The following is a 26,948-nucleotide window of genomic DNA, read 5'->3' on the forward strand; positions in this document are numbered from 1 at the left end:
GTGTAAATTAACACATAGTTTTTGTGATTTATGTACTTCAGCCTTCTCAGAGTACAAACAGCAGGTATTGGTTTCCCGGACTCTGATCAGAATAAGGACTGTGACCAGAGAGAATTTCTAAGCCTGTAATGATAACAGTGACATGCAGGCTGTTGGAGAATTTATCAGTATTATTGTTGCCTTCTAAGCCCCTTTAGAAACTCCTCCCAGGCTTCCCAAGCTCACTCTATGCCTCCCATGCCAACTGCTATAACCTCTATTATTTTAACTCTCATATTGCAGGGTAGTTGTGTATCTGCGTCTTCGCTCTACTGTGTATGTACTGAGAAGAGCCTGTATCTTTTCATCTTTGCCTGTCAAATGCCTAGCACAGGAGCTGGCATGGAAGAAGCACTCAATACTTGTCTGTTGAATGACTGAAATGACCTGACCAAGATTACAGAGAATAAATGATGAATTCAGGACTGAAACCTGTATCTTGCGACTACAAATCGCTTATATTGCTTCCATAGACTTTAGCTAAAGCAGCGTGATTGAGTCTCATGTCTCAAGAGTGGGAGATTCTACCTACTCCTCATAGAAATTAATCCCAGTAAAGGACAGAAAGATACAGCCTAGGCTTGAGAATATTAAAAACCCCAAACTACAAACTAATATTGTTAGCAGATTCAGTATGACGTTTTTTTATATCACCAGCTGAGTACTATTCTTGCCTAGGAAAATGCCAGTGTGACAGAGTGTGTGTGTGTGTGTGTGCACACGTGTGTATACATGCTTGCACACGTGCACATGTGCAACTACATTAATCTGGCTCTAAGTGCTTTAAGTGTAATTTATAGTTCTTTCTCTTATGATAACATTTGACCTAATTTTTGTCTAAGCAAAAACTTCCCAACTAACAGTGGCCCTATAGGCAGGAAATAGCTAACAGAGCAAAGAAGTACATTTTTTTAATAGAATCAGCATTTGGTCTTCCTCATACACAGAACTACCTACGAGAATAGGAGACGGTTGTCAGGTTCTGTGTTTCAGAAGCATACTTTTCTCAGTTGGCTCCTAGGTCTGTCTGAAAAACAATATTCCTCAAACAGACTAATTCTCAGTTTCAGCAGAGAATGAAAACGGCTCAATTTTAACAGGCTGAGAAGGACTGTGAGGCTTCATTATTCCCACCAGGCCCTTTCCTGAGGTCCCACTGCTTAGGAGAGCGAATTCTCTGGTTACTAGTGAAGATGAGACTGCTCAGGGCCCTCGGGGCTTATTTCTCATATAAACGCAGCATTCTGTTGAGAGTTTGTCCAATCGTGTGCCCTGCTCTTTCCTAGATGCTCCTATGAACTGGTCGAGGCAAACAGCCAAAGCAGGTGGAAGGTGGGGCCGATACAATAAAAATCCAGCAGGAGATGGGATTCGTGGTAATCACAGGAACATCTCTTGCATATCTGGTCAGTCAGAAAGGAAGACTTGCATTTGTGCAGGTTTCTTTTTAAGATAATTCAAGAATGAGTGAACTTTTGAATTAAACCTAAGTAGATGGCGACTTAATGAGTTGAAGATACAGAGCCGTTATACTCCCCTGGGGATCCGAGAAGATAGGGCAGTAGCTGAACTCAGATTAGCTGAGCTTTTCCACTAATAGCTTCGCATCAAACCCTCATCATTAAGAAGATATTTCACCTTTAGTCACACTCTTAATCCAGTTTAGCAGCTTTTGATTGTGACTATTCATTCCAGGCTTTACTAAGTGCTGGTCTGTAAGGCTCTGGAATTCGGAGAAATCAAGAATCTACCGTAAACCACTCTGCCAGGAAGCAGCCGAAGTGATAAATGTGTAACTCGTATCTTCATTATCATGTCACCATTGTTCTCGTGTCACTTTCAGATTCCGAGCCAACCTTTAAAAAATTAGGTTCACGAAGCCCTTGGACAGATGCCATCCATCAGAGTGATACTTCCGTGGGCACACAGCAAAGCGCTCTATCATGATTTGATAGAAACAAGGAAAATGATAACAAGGTACAAAGATCCTTTGAGATAAACAGGTCAAACCAAAATACATCCTACTAGCCTGACCTACTACCCTACATCTGCGGAAATGAAATTAAAAAAAAAAAAAGAAGCATACACTCTTCCATGGCAAAACTTTACGTAGATTTTGGAGGATCCTTGCATTTGGTTGCTCTTTGGAGAAATGGGTTATTCTGATATTTATGGTCCTATTTTAAACGAATTGATTAAAGTAATATGTTGTTATTTTCCCTCAAAACACTGCCATTATTTCAGAAAGAAAAAAGTTAAATCTCCTAAGACACTAAAGGTCTTCCATGGCATGACTCTAAGTTACTTTTGGGTTTCTACTATATCTTTATATTGGAGAAGGAAATAGCAACCCTCTACAGTATTCTTGCCTAGGAAATCCCATGGACAGAGGAGCTTGGCGGGCTACAGTCTCTGGGTTCACAACAAGCTGGACATGACTTAACATCTAAACAACAACAACATATGTTTATATACCCCCAGTCTTAAGGAAAACTCAGTGCACCTAGTTCCATACACAGGCCCTATAAGCTTTGGTTCCTGATGTCGTCCCAAGCTCGAATGTTCATGTACCAAGTATCTGTCCGCTGACATCATATTCATTCTAGAAAGTCTTCCTTAAACACTTTCTCTTATTTGAAATGAGTCTCAATTCAGCATTAAAAAAAAGCCATCATGGGGACTTCCCTAATGGTTCAGTGGCTAAGACCACCCTACCAATGCAAGGCGCCCAGGGTTTGATTCCGGGTCGGGGAACTGGACGCCACACGCTACAACTAAGAGTTCACACGCCTCATCTAAAGATCCCACATGCAGCAACAAAAATCAAAGATCCTGTATGCTGCAACTAAGACCCGAGAAAACTAGGTAAATATCAAAAAAGAATTCATCATGAGTCATTACTGGTGACACCCAATAGCAGTTAACAAGTAGATCTTATCTCCTACGGCAAACCTATTAACGTCTTTTGCCTGCCTAGATGTTGTGTTGGGGATTCGGAAACTGCCCACCAGTGGAAAAAAAACTAAGTTAGTAATTAATTAATAATTTCTGCAAGGGACACTGGAGCAGGGCAGCCATAGTCTAGCCATTTCTGCAACAGACTACACTTAGAGATGTTGGTGTTATTTCTTATCTGATCCTGTATGCTCTACAATGCCTTGCTTCTCTACATTTAGTAGGTGCTTAAGGTATGCTCTTTGGATAAACTACATTGCAAGGAGAAATGCTGTATTCAGGCTGGAAGCAAGGATAGATTGCTGGCTATTCAGGTTGTAATAAGATAGAAAGGTTTCTGATAGATGCCAAGGATTTTCTGCCTAGAGATTTCAGGACACAGGTTACAACCCTTTTATGCAGGATGCTTTACATCCAGTTCTGTTGAAGCAAGGTGATATAGTCATCTCTTGGATACTTTTCACATCAAAGAGTCAATGATTTCTAGAGTTTCGGAAAATCATTAAATATTGCGCAGACTATAATACTTATGAACACAATGTTGGTGTCAGAGCTGCTGAAATTTGACCTGTCCCAGGCCTCACTAGCTCCAGTACAGCCCTGGGAACATAGCAACAGCAGCAATTCAAAATTCCCCAGCTCTTATCCTTCCTTCTCACATGGAGTTTCTGGCCACTTGAGCTTTACCCTGTTATTTCTAGGAACCCACAGACTCTCCCTTGGACTGCAAGGAGATCAAACCAGCCAATCCTAAAGGAAATCAGTACTGAATATTCATTGGAAGGACTGATGTTGAAGCTGAAGCTCCAATACTTTGCCCACCTGATGCAAAGAACTGACTCCTTGGAAAAGACCCTGATGATGGGAAGGACTGAAGGCAGGAGGAGAAGGGGACAACAGAGGATGAGATGGCTGGATGGCATCACTGACTCGATGGACATGAGTTTGAGTAAACTCCAGGAGCTGGTGATGGACAGGGAGGCCTGGAGTGCTGCAGTCCATGGGGTCACAGAGTCAGACACGACTGAGCAACTGAACTGAACTGAACGGACTCTCCTATATTCTTTCTCTTCAGATCTTACCTATAATCCATATTTCCACTGGGTTTTGCCTGCAGCCCTTCTCCACAGGGGATCATAGACCATCTGTCATTATCTTCAACACCCCCCCCACCCCAATCTCAGGGAGCCTCCTCTTCCTGGCAGGTAGGGGTCTGTCTGTGCCCTTACAGAAACATGCCTGTCAGTCTGGCTGACTATGTCACCTACATGGGACCTCACTACAGCTAAATCTAAGTCCATAGGGGCTTGTTGTTGAGTCTTACAGAACCACCAACAATCGGGTGGGGCCCTCCTAACTGGTTCATCCTCTCACACACTCCCAAGAAGTGTCTGTTGTTGCCCACAAGCTGGAGGAACTGTAGCATGTAACTGAGTGGCCTCTTCTGCCACACCTGGGACTTCCTGCTGGAAGAAGCAGCATCCACCTCACTTTACAGAGGATTACATTGTAGGATAACTTATAAGCAGAGTACATCATGAGAAATGCTGGGCTGGAGGAAGCACAAGCTGGAATCAAGACTGCCGAGAGAAATATCAATAACCTCAGATACGCAGATGACACTACCCTTATGGCAGAAAGTGAAGAGGAAATAAAACGCCTCTTGATGAAAGTGAAAGAGGAGAGTGAAAAAGTTGGCTTAAAGCTCAACATTCAGAAAACTAAGATCATGGCATCCAGTCCCATCACTTCATGGCAAATAGATGGGAAACAGCGGAAACAGTGGCTGACTTTATTTTTCTGGGCTCCAGAATCACTGCAGATGGTGACTGTAGCCATGAAATTAAAAGATGCTTTCTCCTTGGAAGAAAAGTTATGACCAAACTAGACAGCATATTGAAAAGCAGAGACATTACTTTGCCATCAAATGTCTGTCTAGTCAAGGCTATGAGTTTTCCAGTAGTCATGTATGGATGTGAGAGTTGGAATATAAAGAAAGCTGAGTGTTGAAGAATTGATGTTTTTGAACTGTGGTGTTGGAGAAGACTCTTGAGAGTCCTTTGAACTGCAAGGAGATCCAACCAGACCCTCTTACAGGAGATCAGTCCTGAGTGTCCACTGGAAGGACTGATGTTGAAGCTGAAACTCCAATATTTTGGCCACCTGATACGAAGAGCTGACTCATTTGAAAAGACCCTAATGCTGGGAAAGATTGAAGATAGGAGGAGAAGGGGACAACAGAGGATGAGATGGTTGGATGGTATCAGCAACTCAATCGACATGAGTTTGGGTAAACTCCGAGAGTTGGTGATGGACAGGGAGGCCTGGCATGCTGCAGTCCATGGGGTCACAAAGAGTTGAACAGGACTGAGTGACTGAACTGAACTGAACACTGTAGGCACCATCTGCAAAGTGATGTGAGTTGTAGTAAAGAAGCATATTCCCTGTCTTGGAAATCCTAGCCAGAACAGTCACTGATAATTGGGGGGCAGTCAGATTAAATGTGCTTTGAGACATTACGAAAAAAACTCTCCATTTCCTTGGCATTTTAGTGGTTTTAGTGAATTTCCTTTAGCTATTAATCCAGAATCTTATTGCACTTTCTTTAAAAAACTTTTTTTTTTTTTTTGCTTCCTTTAAATTGAGGTGGATTTCTTTCTCAGGAGAGTTCATATAAGTGTTTTCTGATAGAAAGCCATTTGAAAATAAGTTTGGAAGCAGAAATCTAGCTAGTTTCCTCATTTCTACTGAACTTCACATGTCTGGTTTTCAGAGTGATCAGTTACACTGAAATGTTTATAAGGATGTGGAAAAGAAAGCTATTAAATGTCATTTAAAGTGAGATAATCCTCAGGCGTGTGGCAAACCAATTGTCTTAAGAGACCTTTTATTAAACTCCACCATCACTCTCCTTTCTGAATGAACTGCTATTAAATTTCCAAATCAATGTCTCTAACAGTTGCATTTTTAATGGAAATGAACTGACACCTTGATTCAGTCCAATGTAGCCTGAACCGGCTTGGGGAAAGGAGATGGCAGAAGACAAGAAAAATGAGACTACTGCTCTTATGTGTATTTGGAGAAGGAAATGGCAATCCACTCCAGTACTATCGCCTGGAAAATTGCATGGACAGAGGAGCCTGGTAGGCGACAGCCCATGGGGTCGCAAAGAGTCGGACACGACTGTGCGACTTCACCCACTCACTCACTCACTCACTCAGCTGGTAAAGAATCCACTGGCAATGCAGGAGACCTCGGTTCAATTTCTGGGTTGGGAAGATCCCCTGGAGCAGGAAACAGCTACCCACTCCAGTTTTCTGGCCTGAAGAATTCCATGGACTATATAGTCCATGGGGTCGCAAAGAGTCGGACATGACTGAGCGACTTTCACTTTCAAAATTTTATATGAGACAGTTAGATAGCATCACTGACTCAATGGACATGAATCTGAGCAAACTCTGGGAGATGGTGAAGGACAGGGAAGCCTGGTGTGCTGCAGCCCATGGGGTCACAACGAGTTGGACACGACTTAGTGACTGAACAACAGCAAAACCTTATGTATTTAAAACACATGTATGTACATCTATGTATAAGACCACACACAGAAAATGGACACAGCATTATCTTCATCAGTGAGTGATCATAGTTATAGATAAACACGTGAGCACACAAGCCTGATATCTGTGTGAGTGGGTAGCTCTACACTGTTTATAACCAGTATGTGCTATTGGTTTAGCTTAAAGTTGAAAGTGAAAGTCACCCAGTCACGTCTAGCTGTTTATGACCCCATGGACTATACAGTCCATGGAATTCTCCAGGCCAGAATACTGGAGTGGGTAACCTTTCCCTTCTCCAGGGGATCTTCCCAACCCAGGGATCGAACCCAGGTCTCCTGCATTGCAGGTGGATTCTCTACCAGCTGAGCCACAAGGGAAGCCCAGCTTAAAGTTATGAGTGGATTAATGAAAATACAGGTGTGCTGCTTTAAGGATAATAATTATTAAGGATAATTTATTGTACTTTTCTTCCTTTTGTATATAAGGCATGTATAATAGCATCACCCAATGATTAGCTGCTGTTCCCAGAACGTGTTCTCCTATCCCCATTAGGATGAAAAGATATATCAAAGTTCAAATGAAAGGTAATGTATAGAAAATAGTGAATACTATTTTCAAAACCTCAGATAAATGTTGTCATAGAGGAATATTGAAGAATATAACTTTGTTCCTTTAAAACCTCACTTCAATTATTTAAAATCAATTTTAGAAGGAAATATCTCCAAATACATTAGCTATTTCCCTGCCTTTGAAAACAGAATACACATCCTGAATATAAAGTAGTGCCTTAAAAACAGTTTCTTACCGTGATGATCTGCCACTGAAACATCTTGGGACAGACTTCGTAATTCTTCCTCTTGTACTACATGCTCTCAGACTGATGTTCTCATTGAGGTTTTATGCTTGTTTCCATCATTTTACTGTTTCTTTCTTGCCAGGCTAGTAAACCCTGGCCATTATCAATATCAATATTGATACTAACACTGATACCAATAACCAAGTATGTTCAGTTCAGTTCAGTCGCTCAGTCATGTCTGACTCTTTGCGACCCCATGAATCACAGCACGCCAGGCCTCCCTGTCCATCACCATCTCCTGGAGTTCACTCAGTCTCACGTCCATCAAGTCGGTGATGCCATCCAGCCATCTCATCCTCTGTCGTCCCCTTGTCCTCCTGCCCCCAATCCCTCCCAGCATCAGAGTCTTTTCCAATGAGTCAACCAAGTATGTTAAAACTGTACATAAAATAAGAGTAATAGATCATGATGGAGTACTGAGAAGTACTTAATATGACTAAGATACATGAGCTTTGTGTCATAGAGTTTAGCTATTAAAGCTCTTTATTCTTTTCTTGGTTTTTGACTCATCAATTTGTCATAGATGAGGTTGCTGAATGTTTGATTTCCAAACAGTTGAGGGGCTATTATTTTTTCATAGCTCTTTATTTGTATTTGTTAATATATACACATATATCTTTGTGACCCAGTGGACTGTAGCCCACCATGCTCCTCTGTCCATGGGATTTTCCAGGCAAGAGTACTGGAGTGAGTTGCCATTTCCTTTGCCAGAGGATCTTCTCGACCCAGGGATCGAACCCAGGTCTCCAGCATTGTAAGCAAGACGCTTTACTGTCTGAGCCATCAGGGAGGTCCTATACATGTATATAGCTGAAGTTAAAAATGACATCACTTAACGTGATTATACCAGAATTATCTACAACTGTGCAGATTACACAGCAACATAAAATGCTTATGATGGAACATTATCTTAAAAAAGAAAGCAAGATGCTGAGTGGTATATAAACTATAACAGGAATTATAAAAAATTCTCTAAGGCTGTGGAAAAAAGACCGAAGAGAAATAAGTGAAAAGAGCATCCATTACTAGGTTAAGGTGATGGCATTACACTGTTCTATATTTCCAACCCTGAGCAGGGTTGTATGCTCAGTCACTCAGTCATGTTTGCATCTTGTGACCCCATGGACTGTAGCCTGCCAGGCTCCTCTGTCCATGGGATTCTCCAGACAAGAATACTGGCATTAGCATTGCTAAATTAATTAAAGAAGGAGGTCATCAGCATGAGGTGGTTCTCATACCTTAGCAGCCTAACTTAAACAAATGAAACCTAAGCCCAAAGTGCATCACTGGGATGACCCAGAGGGATGGGAGGGGGGTTCAGGATGGGGAATGCATGTACACCCATGGCTGATTCATGTCAATGTATGGCAAAACCACTACAATACTGTAAAGCAATTAGCCTCCAATTAAAATAAATAAATTATAAAAAAAAGTTTTTTAAGAAAAAAGAAAAACTGGAAACCAAAGGATGACCAATCACAAACAGCTAACCAGGCTTTCTCAAATAATGCAACTGCTAAAGCTGTAGCCAATCAAATACTTCCTTGCTTTGCTTCCGCCTCTTTTTTATAAAAGTCTTGCCCCTACCTCCCACTTCCGGTTTGGCACTGCCCAATTAAAATCAAGTTTTGCTCAAAAAAAAAAAAAAACTCTTAAAATTTTTCAGAGGCTTCAGTTTATCTTTCAAGAATATCATTTCAAAAGTTAACAAGCAAAGGTATAACAGAAAAGTCCAGCACGGGGCCCACAGTTCCTGCCACACTCCCCTCACTAGACATTTGGCTTTCATCAGTAAGCGTCAGTGCATGCCTCGCAGCTCTGAATCTTGGACCCAAGGTCTACCCAAGGCTTTGTCAGAGAAAGCATCCTCCCATTAGGTTCATTTACCTAGCAACAGGGATCCTTACAATGTGAAAGGAAATTGGGCTTATTAGGGAACAGAGCCCTTAGCACTCTTTCTTTTTTAATTTTTTAAATTTTTGGCAGTTAGTGAGGGATCTCTTTAGTGAGAAACCTATATGCAGGTCAGGAAGCAACAGTTAAACCTGGACATGGAACAACAAACTGGTTCCAAATAGGAAAAGGAGTATGTCAAGGCTATATATTGTCACCCTGCTTATTTAACTTATATGCAGAGTACATCATGAGAAATGCTGGACTGGAAGAAGCACAAGCTGGAATCAAGATTGCTGGGAGAAATATCAATCACCTCAGATATGCAGATGACACCACCCTTATAGCAGAAAGTGAAGAGAAACTAAAGAGCCTCTTGATGAAAGTGAAAGAGGAGAGTGAAAAAGTTGGCTTAAAGCTCAACATTCAGAAAACGAAGATTGTGGCATCTGGTCCCATCACTTCATGGGAAATAGATGGGGAAACAGTGTCAGACTTTATTTTTGGGGCTCCAAAATCACTGCAGATGGTGACTGCAGCCATGAAATTAAAACCGCTTACTCCTTGGAAGGAAAGTTATGACCAACCTAGACAGCATATTAAAAAGCAGAGACATTACTTTGCCAACAAAGGTCTGTCTAGTCAAGGCTATGGTTTTTCCAGTGATCACGTATGGATGTGAGAGTTGGACTGTGAAGAAAGCTGAGAGCCAAAGAATTGATGCTTTGGAACTGTGGTGTTGGAGAAGACTCTTGAGAATCCCTTGGACTGCAAGGAGGTCCAACAAGCCCATCCTAAAGGAGATCAGTCCTGGGTGTTCATTAGAAGGACTGATGCTAAAGCTGAAACTCCAATACTTCGGCCACCTCATGCGAAGAGTTGACTCATTGGAAAAGACCCTGATGCTGGGAGGGATTGGGGGCAGGAGGATAAGGGGATGACAGGATGAGATGGCTAGATGGCATCACCAACCCAATGGATGTGAGTTTGAGTGAACTCTGGGAGTTGGTGATGGACAGGGAAGCCTGGCGTGCTGTGATTCATGGGGTCGCAAAGAGTCGGACACGACTGAGTGACTGAACTGAACTAAACTGAGAGATCTTAGTCCTCCCACCAGTGATGGAACCCAGGCCACAGCTGTGTAAGCACCAAGTCCTAACCACTAGACTGTCAGGGAACTAACAACTATCACTATTTTTGAAGAATATTTGCAATATAATCCCAAGAGGAGTATCTTCTGGCACCAAATTAAAATTTTCCATTTCCATAACATTTAAGAATACATTTTGCATTTAAGATCTTAACCATTTAAGATCTCCATGTCAGTTGTGAACATCAGTCCAGTCCCTTAGCATGTATTAATTAAGCTGTTACTGTGTGCCAGGCAGTACAGCACACACACTGAACAATACTCAAATAGCAACATGGGGCTAAATTCATCGTTCTGTATAAAAGTCTTCATTCCACAGTTTTGGCCTCAGTTTTGTTTTGTAAAAAATAGCTTCAACAAGGGCTTTGGTCCTCTCCCTTCCATAGTTCTCCCTTTCGCTATCAGCTAACAAGTTACGTTTAAACTCTTCTCCTTGCCGGCTTGATTTTGGAATACAGTAGAAAAGAGAGAGACAGACTTTCCACAGACAGATGAGGTCTGCTCACAATTAATTGCTTACTTTGTTGGATGAAATTTAAGGACAATACAGGTGCTGTCTTAAAGAAGTCAAAGTGACTCTTGCAGACTGAGAGAACTCTGCCTTCTGGTGAAACAAATGGCCTTTTAAAAGGAATAAGATAATGTTTATTGCAAGGATGCATGTGAACAATTCCATATCAGAGCCAAGAGAAAGAACTCAGTAAGTTGCAAAGAGCTAGTATTCAGGCATGTGGAGAGCATGCTAAACAGATGCATTAACCTCAGCAGTTATCTTCCTTTCAGAAGTACTTTTTTTTTTTTTTTTTTGGCAAACAGTACACAAAAGCCATATATATGATAATAATCTCAGCACATTAGACCTTCTCCATGCTGAATAGAAATACTAATTCCTGAGGTGAAATAGCTGCTGGGCTGTGGATGACAATACTGCCATCTGATGCTACAAAGCCGCAGAGGTGATGCTCAGCATTCAGGGGGATTTTTCACGGTGAAAAATGCACTCCACTCCATTGTCTCTGCAAAAGGATGAGCAAGCACCTGGCAGCAGAGACTCAACTGCAAAGGGGAGAGTGGGGAAGGACCTAGAAAAGATCTGAGGGCGTATGTGATGGGAAGAGCTATGCAGCACGCGGGCTGGTCAAGAAGAAAGGAGACCAAAATAACTCGGGGCATGTCTGTGCTTTCCCTCATGATGTATAAACACATCAAGCATATAATCAAACTGTAAATTAAAAAACCACAGTTTTGAGAAAGACTCCCAGATGCAGCTGTATGTAAATATGCACAAACACACACACACACACGTCACACATACAATATTATGGTTTTTTTTAAAATTTTTTTTTTTTCTCAAAAATCTTATCCCAGGAGAGAATTGAGACAAAACAGGTGTAACCTGTAACCATTTGTGGTTGCCTGGGAGAAGGGGGGGTGGCCTCAAGTCTTCAGTGTAGTTACTTGTTTGCACCAACAGAGGGCTAACCACTTCCCCTTCGATGCCTTAACTGCGGTCCAGTGCCCTGAGTGCACTGAGAACTGTTGCTTTTGTTGTTGTGTCAATCTCTTGACAACCTCATGGACTGTAGCCCGCCAGGGTTCCCTGTCCTTCATTATCTGCTCCAGAAATGAAGCAGCTGGGCCAAAGCAGAAACAACATTCAGCTGTGGCTGTGTCTGGTGGTGAAAGTAAGCCCAATGCTATAAAGAACAACATTCCTAACCTGGAATGTTAGGTCTTTGAATCAAGGTAAATTGGATGTGGTCAAGCAGGAGATGGTAAGATTGAACATCAACATTTTAGGAAGCAGTGAACAGAACAGAAACGGGCAAATTTAATTCAGGTGACCATTATATCTTCTAAGGAAGAAGAAGAAGAAATGGAGTAGCCCTCACAGTCAATGAAAGAATTTGAAATGCAGTACTTGAGTGCAACTTCAAAAAACAACAGAATGATCTTGGTTCATTTCCAAAGCAAACCATTGAACATCACAGTAATCAAAGCCTATGCCCCAAGCTCTGACGCCAAAGAAGCTAAAGTTGATCAGTTCTATGAAGACCTACAACATCTTTTGGAACTAACATACACACACACACACACAAATGACCTTTTCATCACAGGTGATTGGAATGCAAAAGTAGGATATCAAGAGATACCTGGAATAACAAGCAGGATTTGCCCTAGAGCACAGAATGAGCAGGGCAAAGGATAGCAGAGTTTTGTCAAGAGAACACACTGGTCATAGCAGACACCCTTTGCCAACAACCCAAGAGACAACTCTACACATGCGCATCACCAGATGGTCAACAGCAAAATCAGATTGAGTATGTTCTTTGCAGCCAAAGAAGGAGAAGCTCTATACAGTCAGTAAAAACAAGACCTGGAGCTGACTGTGGCTCAGTCATCAGCTCCTTACTGCAAAATTCAGGCTTAAATTGAAGAAAGCAGGGAAAACCAATAGGCCATTTGGGTATGATCTAAGTCAGGTCCCTGACGATTATACAGTGGAGGTGACGAATAGGTTCAAGAGATTAGATCTGGTAGACAGAGTGCCTGAAGAACTATGGATGGAGGTTCATGACGCTGTACAGAAGGCGGTGATCAAGACTATCCCCAAGAAAAAGAAATGGAAGAAGGCAAAGTGATTGAGAAGGCTTTACAAATAGCTGAGGGAAGAAGAGAAGTGGAAAGTTAAGGAAGAAAGGAAAAGATACACCCAACTGACTACAGAGTTCTAGAGTATAGCAAGGAGAGATAAAAAGGTCTTCTTAAATGAACAATGCAAAGAAATAAAGGAAAACAATAGAATGGGAAAGACTAAAGATCTCTTTAAGAAAATTGGAGATACTAAAGGAACATTTAATGCAAGGATGGGCACTATAAAGGACAGAAATGTTAAGGACCTAACAGAAGCAAAAGAGATTAAGAAGAGGTGGCAAGAATACACAGAAGAACTCTTTACAAAAGAGTTCTCAAGGACCCAGATAACCATGATGGTGTGGTCATTCACCAACAGCTAGATATCCTGGAGTGTGAAGTCAAGTGGGTCTTAGGAAGTGTTACTAGAAACAAAGCTAGTGGAGGTGATAGAATTCCAGCTGAGCTATTTAAAATCCTAAAAGATGATGCTGTTAAAGTGCTGCACTCAAAATGTCAGCAGATTTGGAAAATTCAGAGTGGCCACAGGACTGGAAAACATTCAATCTCAAAGAAGGGCAATGCCAAAGAGTGTTCATACTACCATACAATTGCATTCATTTCACATGCTAGAAAGGTTATGTTCAAAATCCTTCAAAATAGGCTTTAGCAGAATGTGAACCAAGACCTATGCATTTACCTATATGACTGTATGATCACTAATCCTCATAGATGCAGAGTTGATTTTTATAGTCAGATTTTTAATCTCATTTTACATACAAGGAATCTGGGATTCAGAGACACCAACAACTTTGCACAGGGTCACAGAGCTAGTGAGGACAGAACTGATTTTCAGACATTTTAAATTTCTACTACAATATACTTATTCAAAGAAAGAGAGGGCTTTTATGACCATAGAATATTTTATACAAATATAAATATCAAATTGCCCTCTTAATGAAGGACAAAGGGAACTTTGCCTATTGGATGTCTTACAGGTGTCATACCCAGTATGGAACCTGTTACCTATGATACCTCCTCCGCTCAATGTCAGCTCTTCATTAACCATCTTCTGAATGTCTGCAAAGCTCAGATGTTCAGGTAAGACTGAAATCCTTAATCTTATTCTCATTGGCATTGGAAAGCAGTTGTGAATTTATGATGCATGGTTTAAGACATCACTTATAAGGAATCAATGGTTTCCCAGCAACTCCTCAGGCTTCAGAAGATGTAGGTGTTTCTAAATAAATCCCGCTGAATGTGAGTCTATGTGTGTGTTGTAAGTAACTGCTCCTCCACTCTCCTTGCCCTGCTCTCCCCACCTGCTACCCCCACCTTCACCAAATTCTATGGCTTTGCATTTGTGCTCCCTCTTTCCTTCTAGGCATCCATAAAATTGTCATTGGAACAGGAGCAGTGAAAAGAAGATGAACCAAAAGACTAGCAAAATCAAACTTTGCTGTCCAAATTGTCAGAGCTAAAATTCCTGAGAAGAGCTACAGAACACTTTTATTTTAATGTCTTCAAAGATTGACTCAAACTAATTATTGCTCTTAGTAAGTAACAGGAACGTTTTGAATATTCTTTTTGCTATAGGGGATTTTTAACAAAAGAAAGGGTGCCACCAGCTAGAACTTCAAGATATGTGGACCATCAATACATCACCGTAAACTCTTTCTACATTTGAGTGACCAAAAGCCCCTGAAAACATTTATTTGAGATAGCATGTAAAGAGGAGAAGATACGTCAAACTGTAACCCAGAAAACATATATAACTCTGTGCGAGTTGTACACCTTACGGTACACTGTGAAACTGAAAGTTGTTTGGTCATCTCTGACTCTTTGCAACCCCATGAACTGTAGCCTGCCAGGCTCCTCTGACCATGGGATTCTCCAGGCCAGAATACTGGAGTGGGCAGCCATCCCCTTCTCCAGGGGATCTTCCTAACCCAGGGATTGAACCCAGGTCTACATTGCAGGCAGATTCTTTACGGTCTGAGCCACCAGGGAAGCCCTATGCTACACTGAAGTTCCTTAAATTGTCAATAAGTGCAGTATATTAATGTTGACTTTTGAAAAATTCAGAGAAATACCTTTACTGTTTAAATGCACTTATTGAAATGTGTTTTACTATTTAAAATTATCTCAAAGGTTTAAAAGTAGATCCCTTCCATTTAACAGATCATCATTAATTAATGACAATGAACCACTGTCAGCCTCAAATAGCCCCCTCCTTGCAACAGTGTCCTTACAAGAAAATGGGACACACTTCTTATACTCTACTTTCCTCAAAAACATGTGCAAAGCTGAAGCCTGATGGTGTAGCATATAATACTAAGAAATGTGATGTTCATATGTCACGACATTATGCTTTAAATAGTTAGCTAAACCTGAATAAAGAAAATTGATCATCAGCTTGTTTTCAGAAATGTTTCAATTACACAATTACATTTAAGGGTAGCACACTGAACAAACAGCATTTTTCCTAGTCAAATATAGTTTTTCTTGCTGTTATTTTACATATGTATTTTTATTTTTTATTTGTATATCTCTCTTGTTAAAGGGTAGAAAAAGAGTGATCAGACACGACTGAGTGACTGAGCACACAGCCTACACACATGCTTATCACAGAATAAAACTTATTTCTAGTAGCATAAAAATAACCACTCATGATTGCTTAGATGCCAGGAATATGAAGTAGACTGTCAAGATAATAATGGTGGTGGTGGTTTAGTCGCTAACTCGTGTCTGAGTCTTGTGACCTCATGGACTGTAGCCTGCTGGGCTCCTCTGTGCATGGCATTCCCAGGCAAGAATACTGGAGTGGGTTACCCTTTCCTTCTCCAGGGGATCTTCTGGACCCAGGGATCGAGTCTGTATCTCCTGCATTGCAGGCAGATTCTTTACCTACTGAGCCACCAGGAAATAATAAGAGATTCTAAAGAGAACTTTTTTATTTTTTAAAATAAAGGTTTAAGAAGCCTTCAGGCAACTGAAATAAGCTGCTTAATTAAGTGATAATATCAGGGAAAAGAACACTGTCAGAGTCTAATGACTCCCACAGGAGATTCACCAGGTACAGCCAGATAATTCCCAAAATGAATTTTGGTATAAAATTGAGATGTTTACAGGACTCCTTCTTGGCCTCTTTAAATAGAGTACTTATTTTTAAAACCATCATTTTGAGCCTCCCTTTTTGGGAGTTGGATGGCTACAGTCAACAACGAAATGCTAAATCATCCCACCTGGTTAACACGTCTTCCCAAGCATGATGGAAATTTTATTTTAATCTCATCAGCAGCAGATCAAAATTAATCTTATTAGCCTAGTCCTATAACAAAAAAGAGAATTTTGATATCTGATGCCTTCATATATATCACACTCTGCTCGTAAGGAAAGTGCACAGAGCTGTGAAACTGTGAAGTCAAGCCAGTTTTAATTTTACTGATCGTCTCCTAGAAGTTGGCAAGTTCAAAGCAAGTAGCCTCTCCTATCATTCTTGGAAAATATTGCAGGGGTGCGTTCTTGATCTTCAGTAGGATGACTCCGTGCAGCTAAGGAAAGCAACAGGGAAGTAACACACTGGCCTCGCAAAGTGGGGTCAGTGCCTCATCTGACAACATATGAGATGTCTGACCTTCACTGTGTCATGTAACTTCTCCAAATCTCAGTTTCCTTCTCTCACGCCTCAAAGACTTGTTGTAAGGATTAAGTGACACAACTACACGTAAGAGCTTAACACAGAGCCAGCCATGCAACAGACAGTGAAACAGCAAAGTTAGTTCTCATCACATTTCTCGGTATAATTCACTCTAGTGAAGCCAGGGTACCTGCGCCTACAGTGTCACCTGTTGAAGGTCTTGTCTGAGCATGGCTGAGAGAAGGACCATGCCATCCACTCAGTAAGTTCAGCTGCAGAGCCTGCAGCATTATTTCCTTGCCAACTCAATGCAGCAGCATTTATTAAATGCTTCCTGCACACACAGTCCTCTTTTCATAGCATAGATAACACCTCTGGAAAATATTTTTAAGGCAAAAAGAAATGGTCACTGCCTTTGAAGATATATAAACTTGTGAGTGCAGGGTACAGACTTCTGTATCTTATTTTTGGGCAGAAATAGTGATATAGAAAATATAAGCAAGGGTATAGAAAACCCATGCCTATATTACTCATTGTGTGTGTGTGTGTGTGTGTGTGTGCTAAGTTGCATTAGTCGTGTCCAACTCCTTGCGACCCTAGGGGCCATAGCCAGCCAGGCTCCTCTTTCCATGTGGTTCTCCAGGAAAGAATACTGAAGGGGGATGCCATGCCTTTCTCCAGGGGATCTTCTCGATGCAGTGACTGAACCTACATCGCTTACGTCTCCTGCATTGGCGGGCGGATTCTTTACCACTAGCGCCACCTGAGAAGCCCTTATGACTCGTTAATATAGAGGATTTCTCTCAACTCTGCATTTTAAGGGAGTCCAGAAAGCTCCCTTGCTGTTGATACGCTATTGCTTCTCTCTGTGGCTGAGGAAGCAAATCCAGGCAGCAATGCGGAGGTCTCTCTGCATGTTCAGCTGTCTGAAAGTCTGCTTCTGCAAGGCAGCCCCTGGACATAAGCTTTCCTGGCCCCTTTCTCATGCACAAAAGCTCCTTCTCTGTTAGGCTTAGACTGTGAGCACGATGGAGCAAGTGCATGGAATGAACAGCAAGTATTTAAAGAAAACAGATTAGACATGCCAAAATAACGCTTGACTAAAATCAGTTATTCTGCATTTTTAGATCAATTTCTATAAAGGTCTATACCATGCATTCATGAAGGAATTAACAACAAAAAGAACAGAACACAAGTGTTTAAAAATAATGTTTTAAGTTAGTGAGGCAGAACCGGATCTCCTTGAAGTCTCCTACGGGACACCCACACAGAAACTGTGTGTGTGATTTCTCATCAATACATATACATAACTCCTCTACTCTGGGGCTGGGAGTAAACTCTGGTAACAAAAGTCTCAGGTAATGATCCCTTGTTCTTGCTTGGTAGTTGAATTGCACCTACATTCTTGCCAAAGACCTTTAATGTTCCCTTTTGCACAGCCTACCCTCACCACGTCTGACTGAGGTGCGCCGCCCAGGATACTGCCAGCTGGTCTTACTTCCTTCATTTCGGTCTCATGAGCTGTGCATCGTGTGACGGGGTTGCTCAGTAGTAAGGAACCCACCTGCCAATGCAGCAGACACAAGAGGCGAGCATGTGATCCCCGGGTCGGGAAGATCCCCTGGAGAAGGAAATGGTAACCCACTCCAGTATTCTTGCCTGGGAAATCCCATGGACAGAGGGGCCTGGCAGGCTTTTGTCAACTGTACCCGACTTTGGTATCAGGTTGCGAGGCTGAGGCCAGGTCTAAGCGTAACCTGAGTACACACCCTTTGGGCCACCGGGACGAGGTAGAAGAGCCCATAGGACCCATGAAGTATTCAGGGAGTTCAGTTCAGTCGCTCAGTTGTGTCCGACTCTTTGCGACCCCATGGACTGCAGCACACCAGGCTTGCCTGTCTATTACCAACTCCTGGAGTTCACCAAACCCATGTCCATTGAGTCAGTGATGCCATCCAGCCATCTCATCTTCTGTCGTCCACCTCTCCTCCTGCCTTCAATCTTTCCTAGCATCAGGGTCTTTTCCAATGAGTCAGTTCTTCACATCAGGTGGCCAAAGTACTGGAGTTTCAGCTTCAGCATCAGTCCTTCCAATGAATATTCAGGACTGATTTCCTTTAGGATGGACTGGTTGGATCTCCTTGCAGTCCAAGGGACTGTCAAGAATCTTCTCCAAGACCACAGTTTAAAAGCATCAATTCTTCGGCTCTCAGTTTTCTTTATTCGTGAAGTATTGAGAGGGGCCAAAAAGGGCCCTGGCTACTCTGCTTGCTGACTCTTACTGAATCTTACTAAGGACTTCAGATGCAGTCCTGGCCCATTCCCTACTGGCCGACTCTGACAGAAGGGGTACCAGCTTGCTGATGCCAGGGTTCATATTCTCAGCAGCCAGGATGGGGTGAGAGTCAGAGCAAGGGCTGACATCATTCCTCAGCCACAGGCACAACTCTGATCCACTCTCAACAAGATAGTCCTGTAACATTTTGAAGAGAATATTTGGACCCACCTTCCACCTTCTTGATTGTATCTTAAAGCTCTTAGTTTTTCACAGCCAGTTCTGAGGTTCTGAGATTGGATTCTCTATGGTTAGAATCCAGGCCCTTGCACTTCCTCGCCACGTGATCTTAATCTCTCTAAGGCTCCGTTTCTGCATTTGTGAAATAGGGTTAATGATAGTTCCTTTCTCACAGGGTTGTATTAAGTTGCATATACAAAGCAATTCAGAATAACTGGCATGTGATAAATACACAGTAAATGTGAGCCATCACTATCAGCAGCAGCAGCAGCAGCAACAGCCTCATAATTATTAAAGTCCCTACCATCTTTGGATGACTCTAGTGCCCAGAGACTGCAAAGACCAGAGATGCAGGTAGGCTACACCAAACGTGGCCAAACCACCCAGGATTGCTAATCCCTGCACTGATGCCATTCTGCCTTATGCTGGGGTTTGTGGTTATTTTTAACCACATTTAGGAGAATTAAATCCACAGCCGTTTCTAGGCTAATTAGTAGAATTATTTTTTCTAGTGCCTGTGTTTCATGAGTACTTTTGTACTCATTGATTTAGACTTGCAATTATTTTCTGAACACACTCCAGCAAAATGGCATCAAAAGCATAAACAAACAGGAGAAAACAAAAAGCCTTTTGTTTTATGAGATTTTACTTAACAATTAATTTTACTGAATACAATTTCACGTGTTAGAAAACACTGATTTTTATCTTTTCCATTGCAGGTTGTCTATTTCTATCTCATTTCTCTGAAATTCTAAAGTACTGTCTAGTTACTTAGACAAAGAAGATGTTGATGAGCAGCCAGAAGTCATGGTCTCCTCACCTAAGAATCAAAAAAAGGAAGAAATGCTAAGATGGGTAAGGAGGAATTGGGTATTGCACACTGTGGTGGGCAAACCCAAGGTGGAGCCCTGATTCATGCCTTCTGGTTTTCACACCCTGTGTGATCACTTCCCCTTGAGTGTGGGCAGGAACTGTGACTTGTTTTTCCTCAATAGAACATAGCTGAGGTGACGGGATGTCATTTCTGTGATTGGGAAACACAGGGAGATTCTCACCCTTGCTGGTTCGATAAAGTATATAAACTTTGTTGGGGTGGCCCACATGGCAAAGAACTGGGGGCGCCCTCTGGGAACTAGGAACTTAAGATCTGTCCGTCAAGAGTTAGTAAAGATCCGAGCCTTTCAGTTGTACAACTACAAGGAACTAAGCTCTGCTAACAACCACATGAGCTTGGAAGTGGATCCTTCCACAGTCAAGCCTTCAGAGGAGACTGTGGCCTTGGCCAAAACATGATTACAGCTTTGTGAAACCGTGTAGCAGAGGACCCAGCTAAGCCAGGCCTGGACTCCTGACTATAGAAACTGTGAGATAGTAAGTGTGTGGAGTTTTTTAAATTCAATTTTATTTTTTATGGGCGTATCATTGATTTACAATGCTGTGTTCATTTCAGATGTACAGCAAAGTGATTTAGTCATGTCTGACTCTGTGCAACCCTATGAACTGCAGCCCTCCAGGCTCCTCATCCATAGCCATCTCCAGCCAAGAACACTGGAGTGGGTTGCCAAGCCACTCAGTTATACATATACTCTCAATTATACGTATACATATACACTCTTTTTCAGATTCTTTTCTCATACAGGTTATTTCAGAATATTGAGTAGAGTTCCCTGTGCTATACGGTAGGTCCTTGTTGATTTTTAATTCACACTGAAAGTTGTGTTACTTTGGCCACCTGAAGCAAAGAACTGACTCCTTAGAAAAGCCCCTGATGTTGGGAAAGATTGAAGGCAGGAGGAGAAGGGGACGACAGAAGATGAGATGGTTGGATGGCATCACCAACTCATGGACATGAGTTTGAGCAAGCTCTGGGAGTTGGTGATGGACAGGGAAGCCTGGCTTGCTGCAGTCCATGGGGTCACCAAGAGTCAGACACAACTGAGCAGCTGAACTGAAACGTTGCGTTCCAGCTTAACTTGAAATTTTTCTTTTTAAAATTCTGTTAATTTTTATATATTTCTCTTTTTTTTAATTGGAGTACAATCGCTTTACAATGTTGCATTGGTTTCCACTGTAGAATACCATGAATCAGCTTGATTGGATTGGGATTGATGGGAGCGATTGGATTGGATTGGACTGAATTTTTTATGTAAGTTGACTGATTTCATTTGGTTTGGTTTAGTTTGATTTGGTTTGATTTTATGTATTCAGTTTGATTTGACTGGATAGAAAATAGGCCTTTAGTGATGTGGTGGTGAGTTGTTGGGGAGAGAAGGCATTCTGCGGGCCTATGATGAAGACTCAGTCTTTAGTGAGGTCATGCCTTTGGACTGTGAATTTCACAAGTTTCTCCTTTTTTTCCCACCCCCTTCAGGTGAGACAGGATGGCTAGATTACACTGGCTTTGGGCACAGGCATACATACCTCAGAGGCATTACAGGTTCGGTTGCAGACCACTGCAATAGAGCAGATATTTTAATAAAATAGTCACATGAATTCTTTTGGCTTCTCAGTGCCTATGAAAGTTGTATTATACATATATCCCCTCCCTGTGTGTTGTTTTAAGCCACTAAGTTTGAGATAATATTGTTCTGCAGCCCCAGGTAACTAAGACTGACATCTGTTAGTGCCAGTCACTGGATTCTTACTTCCACATATAGGGCTTCACAGTGCTCCCAATAATTCTGGGAAGATGGCTTATTCATAATTTCAGAGAGAGAAAATTGACGTTTGGGGATGTTAAATGCCTTTCCTACAGCTACTCAGCTATACTGAGCTAGGGTTATAATTCATAGAAAGAGATTTGTGTGATTTGTCTTTCTCATTTTGATCAAAATGTGCTAAGTTAGGTAAGGGCTGTCTCTTACTTTTATTCTTCATAAGTAAAACGAAAAGGATTTAAAAATATCTGTTCCATTAGAACTAGTAGGACTGATGAGACAATGCCTTCAAGAAACTCCTTGCTCCTTGGAGTAAAACTTGTAAATGCAGATAATATTTGAAATAACTTAAAAAATGTTAAATTATAAGTGAACTACTGAGGAAGCACTTGCTTTCTGAGAACAATTATTTCTTCTTTGTAACTAAAAGATGGTGACTTAACAAGAATGTAATTTAGACTCTAGCAATATTACACAGAAAGTATTTCAACTATCATTTCTTGGAATGGACATGGAAGGTAAATGAGTCCTTTTCTGACACACACAGAACTTCTTTTTATCATTCTTTATGGCATTTGCTCTGCAAAATTTGCAAAAATGATTGCTTATTTAGTACTCGAGGATACTTCTTTACCTTTCTGTCCTCTAAACATTGTCGGAGACTTTCTACTCTTATATTTAGCCTAAAATCTTGCACATTGAGCTAACGGTATTGGGTTCCAATAAAGGGACAGAGAACTAAGAACCGGACAACTAGGACTCAAAAGAAAAAAAGGTTTTGATTTTGCTTTTTAAAATTCACCAAACTGTGCTGCCGGAAGTATCCAGATAAATCGTCTGGTCAATGGAGGAAAGTAAGATATGAATAGAATCATTCAGTAGAATGTAAATAATACTTATCCTATCTGCCTTACAGGATGTTGATATCATAACATGAAACTATGTTAAAGAATAAAAAAGCAAAGTGAAAGTGTTAGTCACCTAGTCATGAATGACTCTTTGCAACCCCATGGCCTACAGCCCACCATGTCCATGGGATTCTCCAGGCAAGAATACGGGAGTGGATATCCAGTCCCTCTTCCAGGGGATCTTCCCTGACAGCGGGATGAACCCAGGTCTCCTGCACTGCAGGCAGATTCTTTACTGTCTGAGCCACCAGGGAAGTCCATGGTAAAGAATAAACCACTATACAAAACATAGTGCGTTTTAAATATTCAATCTCTCCCCCATCATGTATCTTTAAAGTGGGGATCTCCCATCAGGCTCCTCTGTCCATGGAATTTTCCAGGCAAGAATATAGGAGTGGGTTTCCATTTCCTCCTCCAAGGGAGCTTCCTGACCCAGGGATCCAACTCAAGTCTCTTGCATCTCCTGCACTGGCAGGAGAATTCTTTACCACTGTGCAACCTGAATATTACTCAGCCATAAAATGGAACAAAACTGTGCCATTTGCAGAGACGTGGAGGGATTGGGGGCAGGAGGAGAAGGGGACGACCGAGGATGAGATGGCTGGATGGCATCACCGACTTGATGGACGTGAATCTGAGTGAACTCCGGGAGTTGGTGATGGACAGGGAGGCCTGGTGTGCTGCGATTCATGGGGTCGCAAAGCGTCGGACACGACTGAGCGACTGAACTGAACTGAGAGACTGTCACACAGAGTGAAGTAAGTCAAAAAGAGAGAAACAAATATTGTGTGTTGTTGTTGTTCAGTCGCTAAGTCTTGTTTGACTCTTTGCAACCCCATGAACTGCAGCACGCTAGGCTTCCCTGTCCTTGACCATCTCCTGGACTTTGCTCAAACTCATGTCCATTGAGTCAGTGATGTTATCTAACTATCTCATCTTCTGTGTATTGACACATATATGTGGAATCTAGAAAAATGGTACAGATGAACCTAACTGCAAAGCAGAAATAGGGACACAGACATAGAGAACAAATATATGGATACAAAGGAACCAAGGAGGGGAGATGGAGGTTAGATGAACTGAGAGATTGGGATTGATATGTATGCACTAATGGGCTTCCCTCGTGGCTCAGAGGTTAAAGCGTCTGCCTGCAACGCGGGAGACCCAGGTTCAATCCCTGGGTCGGGAAGATCCCCTGGAGAAGAAAATGGTAACCCACTCCAGTATTCTTGCCTGGAGAACCCCATGGACAGAGAAGCCTGGTAGGCTACAGTCCATAGGGTCACAAAGTGCTGGACATGACTGAGCGACTTTACTTTCACTTTCATGTATAAAATAGGTAACTAAGGAGAACCTACAGTACAGCAATGGGAACTCTATTCAATGCTCCATAGTGACAAAGAGGGCATATATGTATAGATAACTGATTCACTTTACTGTACAGCAGAAACTAGCCTAACATTATAAAGCAACTAAAGGCCAATGAAAAATAAGCAAAATGAAAGCCAATAAAAGTTTAAAAAGAATGTTTCCTCCAGTTCCTTCCGTGAGGCTTGGCAGGCTGAAATAGCCACCTCCTAGATAGAGGGTAAGATAACCTAGCAGTTCAAACCCCTTCTACCTTATACTCGCCTGTCCCCAGAGTCTCATGCCTCTTGCTCTGACACCAGCATCTCCAGAACTGTCTCATTTTCCTTTGGCCAGATTCCTTCGATGGGTTGAAAAGAAGAAACGTCTTCATCATTTGGCCTGACCTGCTCTACGCAGCCCGACTTCTCACTCCTCTAACAGGCGTACTCTTCCTTCCAGCACCCACTCCAATCAGGCTCTCCTCTGCCCACAGATTCGCTCCACTGAGTTTGCTCACCTACCCGCCCCACCCCCAACTCCCAGCTCCTCACATGTCCTCTAGACCCAAGCTTCATGTCATCTGCAGAGCTTTCCCCGCTAACTCACCACTCCCTGTTTCTGAATTCCTTTGATTGCTAGCTGGTAATGAGGCAACGGCAAATTATTTCACCTTTTTGAGGATCAAAATCTTTGGGAAGCAGGTATTTGAAGAAATGGAGATGTTTCCGCTGCCGATAGCCCATCACTCTGTACTAGGATGCTCTAAGTTGTCCTAGCAACTGATTAGAAACCAGTCACCATCAGGACTTGATTCAATCTAGTTGCCTGCAAGTGGAAAACTTTATGACTCAGACGATCTGACTCATTCTGTGGTCTTATCCATTGTGCCACTGGCCCCTTAATTGTTCTGACTCATTCTGAAAACAATATTAAGAGAACCATTTATTCTGACTTCCGATTTTATAATCTCATTTCCTCATGGCTCTGACCATCATACTCCTAAAGCAAGGATAAACTCTGAACTATGTTAGTATTATGTTTTGCTTGAATTTCTAATGTTTTTGTTTCCATCCATTATTCTAGTTATCTGGATTTAAGAGTGTACTGACAATATTTTTTCTACATCTGTGTGAATTCTGTCTTAATCAGATGCCGTTTGCGTCTGGTCTGTTACTGGGTGTCTAATTTGAGAGGTATGTGTACGTGCTGTCCCTCAGTCATGTCCAACTCTTGAGACCCCATGGACCGTAGCCTGCCAGGCCCCTCTGTCCAGGCCCCTCTGCCTGGGTTTTCCAGGCAAGAATACTGGAGTGTGTTGCCATTTCCTTCTCCAGAGGATCTTCCTGACCCAGGGATGGAACCTGCATCTTTTCTGTCTCCTGGATTGGCAAGCGGATTCTTTACCACTGAGTCCCCGGGGAAGCCCCTAATTTGCAGATAGCTATATGTGATCTAAAGGTGTAAGTTACATTGAGACCCCTTATGCCCTCTATTTTAACTTCTGGGTTAACACGATCCCATCTCTCCATGATTTTAAACCCATGTAACTGCCCAATCTGCAGAGGGTTCAATTTCTAGAACCAGCTGTCATTAGGTCAGGCCTCTTCAGGGAAGAAGGTTGAGATGTTTCTTCTAGTATCTATGGTTCTACTACACCAATCAGCTCCCAGAGTTGACTAAACTAAATTGATTCAGCCAAAGGGAGCATATTTTATTCTCTCCAGTGTTTAAAAAATACTAATAGAGCAACTGCTATGTGCTGGGCACCGTTCTAGTCATACATCAATGGAAAAAATAAGCAAATCCTTCATTTCTGGGTAGATGGGAATACAAGAGGCAAACAAGTGGATATGTAAAAAAATATGTTGCTAATGCTGAGGTGGAACTAAAGCCCGATGACCGAGTGGACAGTGACTAGGGAATACAGTCAGGATGTGTGGGTTAAGAAAGGCTCTTTGAGGACAGTGAGCAGAAGGCAGGCTGTGACTGAGACACAAGATGGACCCAGACATGTGATGTTCAGGGAAGACTATTCCCGATAGAGGAAGCCATTCCTGAAAAAGCCCTAAGCTGAGGATGAGCGCAGCGTGTTTGAGAAAAAAAAAAAAAAAAAAACACAAAAAACAACAACAGAAAAAAAGCCAGAACAACCAGGCCAGGTGAAAAAGGGCAGGAAAGCAGGAGGAGAGGGAGGCAGGGAGCTGGTCATGCAGGATCTTTTAGGCGGTCTAAGGGGTTGGGACCTTATCTCAAGTTAGCAAGAGGCCATTAGAGGATCTTTACATAAAAGTGCTGACTCTAGTTACCATATAGTGAATAGATTGTGAAGTTGTCTCTCTGGGTGTGTGTGTGCAAGAGTAGAGGCAGAAGATTAGTAAATAACTCAGAGGAGACAGAGGGCGTTTGCAAACACGATGATAATGGTGAAGACGGAGAGAAGAAGACACACTGAGATGTTGTTATTCAAGAGAGGTTCCTAGAATAGGGATTATCTGGCATATCAAAGGGCATCTTAGATGTGCCCGGCTTTAACACGCATAAAAGGAAGCAAAAAACCAAAGAGCATGTGGAGGGTTACTTTACAGCAGCATTTTCAAGGTAGAAGAGATCTCAGGTCACTTAACAGATGAAAATACATTGATCCTTTTACATAGACAACTTCCTCAAGGACATACAATTAAGTGACTCCAGAACAAAGACTACATCTCCTCATCATCTCTCTTTCTCACCATATACAGGCTCATTGCTAATTCGGAATTCTTCATTTGTATCACACTATACAGAGTTGATATTA

The 26,948-nt window shown here is 42.0% G+C and overlaps 1 protein-coding gene and 1 long non-coding RNA gene across 5 annotated transcripts in view; both read right to left on the reverse strand.

Annotated features, from left to right (window-relative positions):
• The window catches only part of PHACTR1 (phosphatase and actin regulator 1), a 522,692-nt gene that overhangs the window by 390,381 nt on the left and 105,363 nt on the right, over positions 1–26,948 (reverse strand). The window lies entirely within an intron of this gene.
• LOC121817408 (uncharacterized) lies at positions 19,868–25,989 on the reverse strand. The gene is made up of 2 exons (XR_006057300.2): positions 21,661–25,989; positions 19,868–20,059 (listed from the first exon to the last, which is right to left on the reverse strand). It is a non-coding gene; the product is annotated as an uncharacterized LOC121817408 (long non-coding RNA).

Source organism: Ovis aries, chromosome 20 (assembly GCF_016772045.2).
Source record: "Ovis aries strain OAR_USU_Benz2616 breed Rambouillet chromosome 20, ARS-UI_Ramb_v3.0, whole genome shotgun sequence".
In the NCBI taxonomy this organism is placed as follows: Eukaryota; Metazoa; Chordata; class Mammalia; order Artiodactyla; family Bovidae; genus Ovis; species Ovis aries.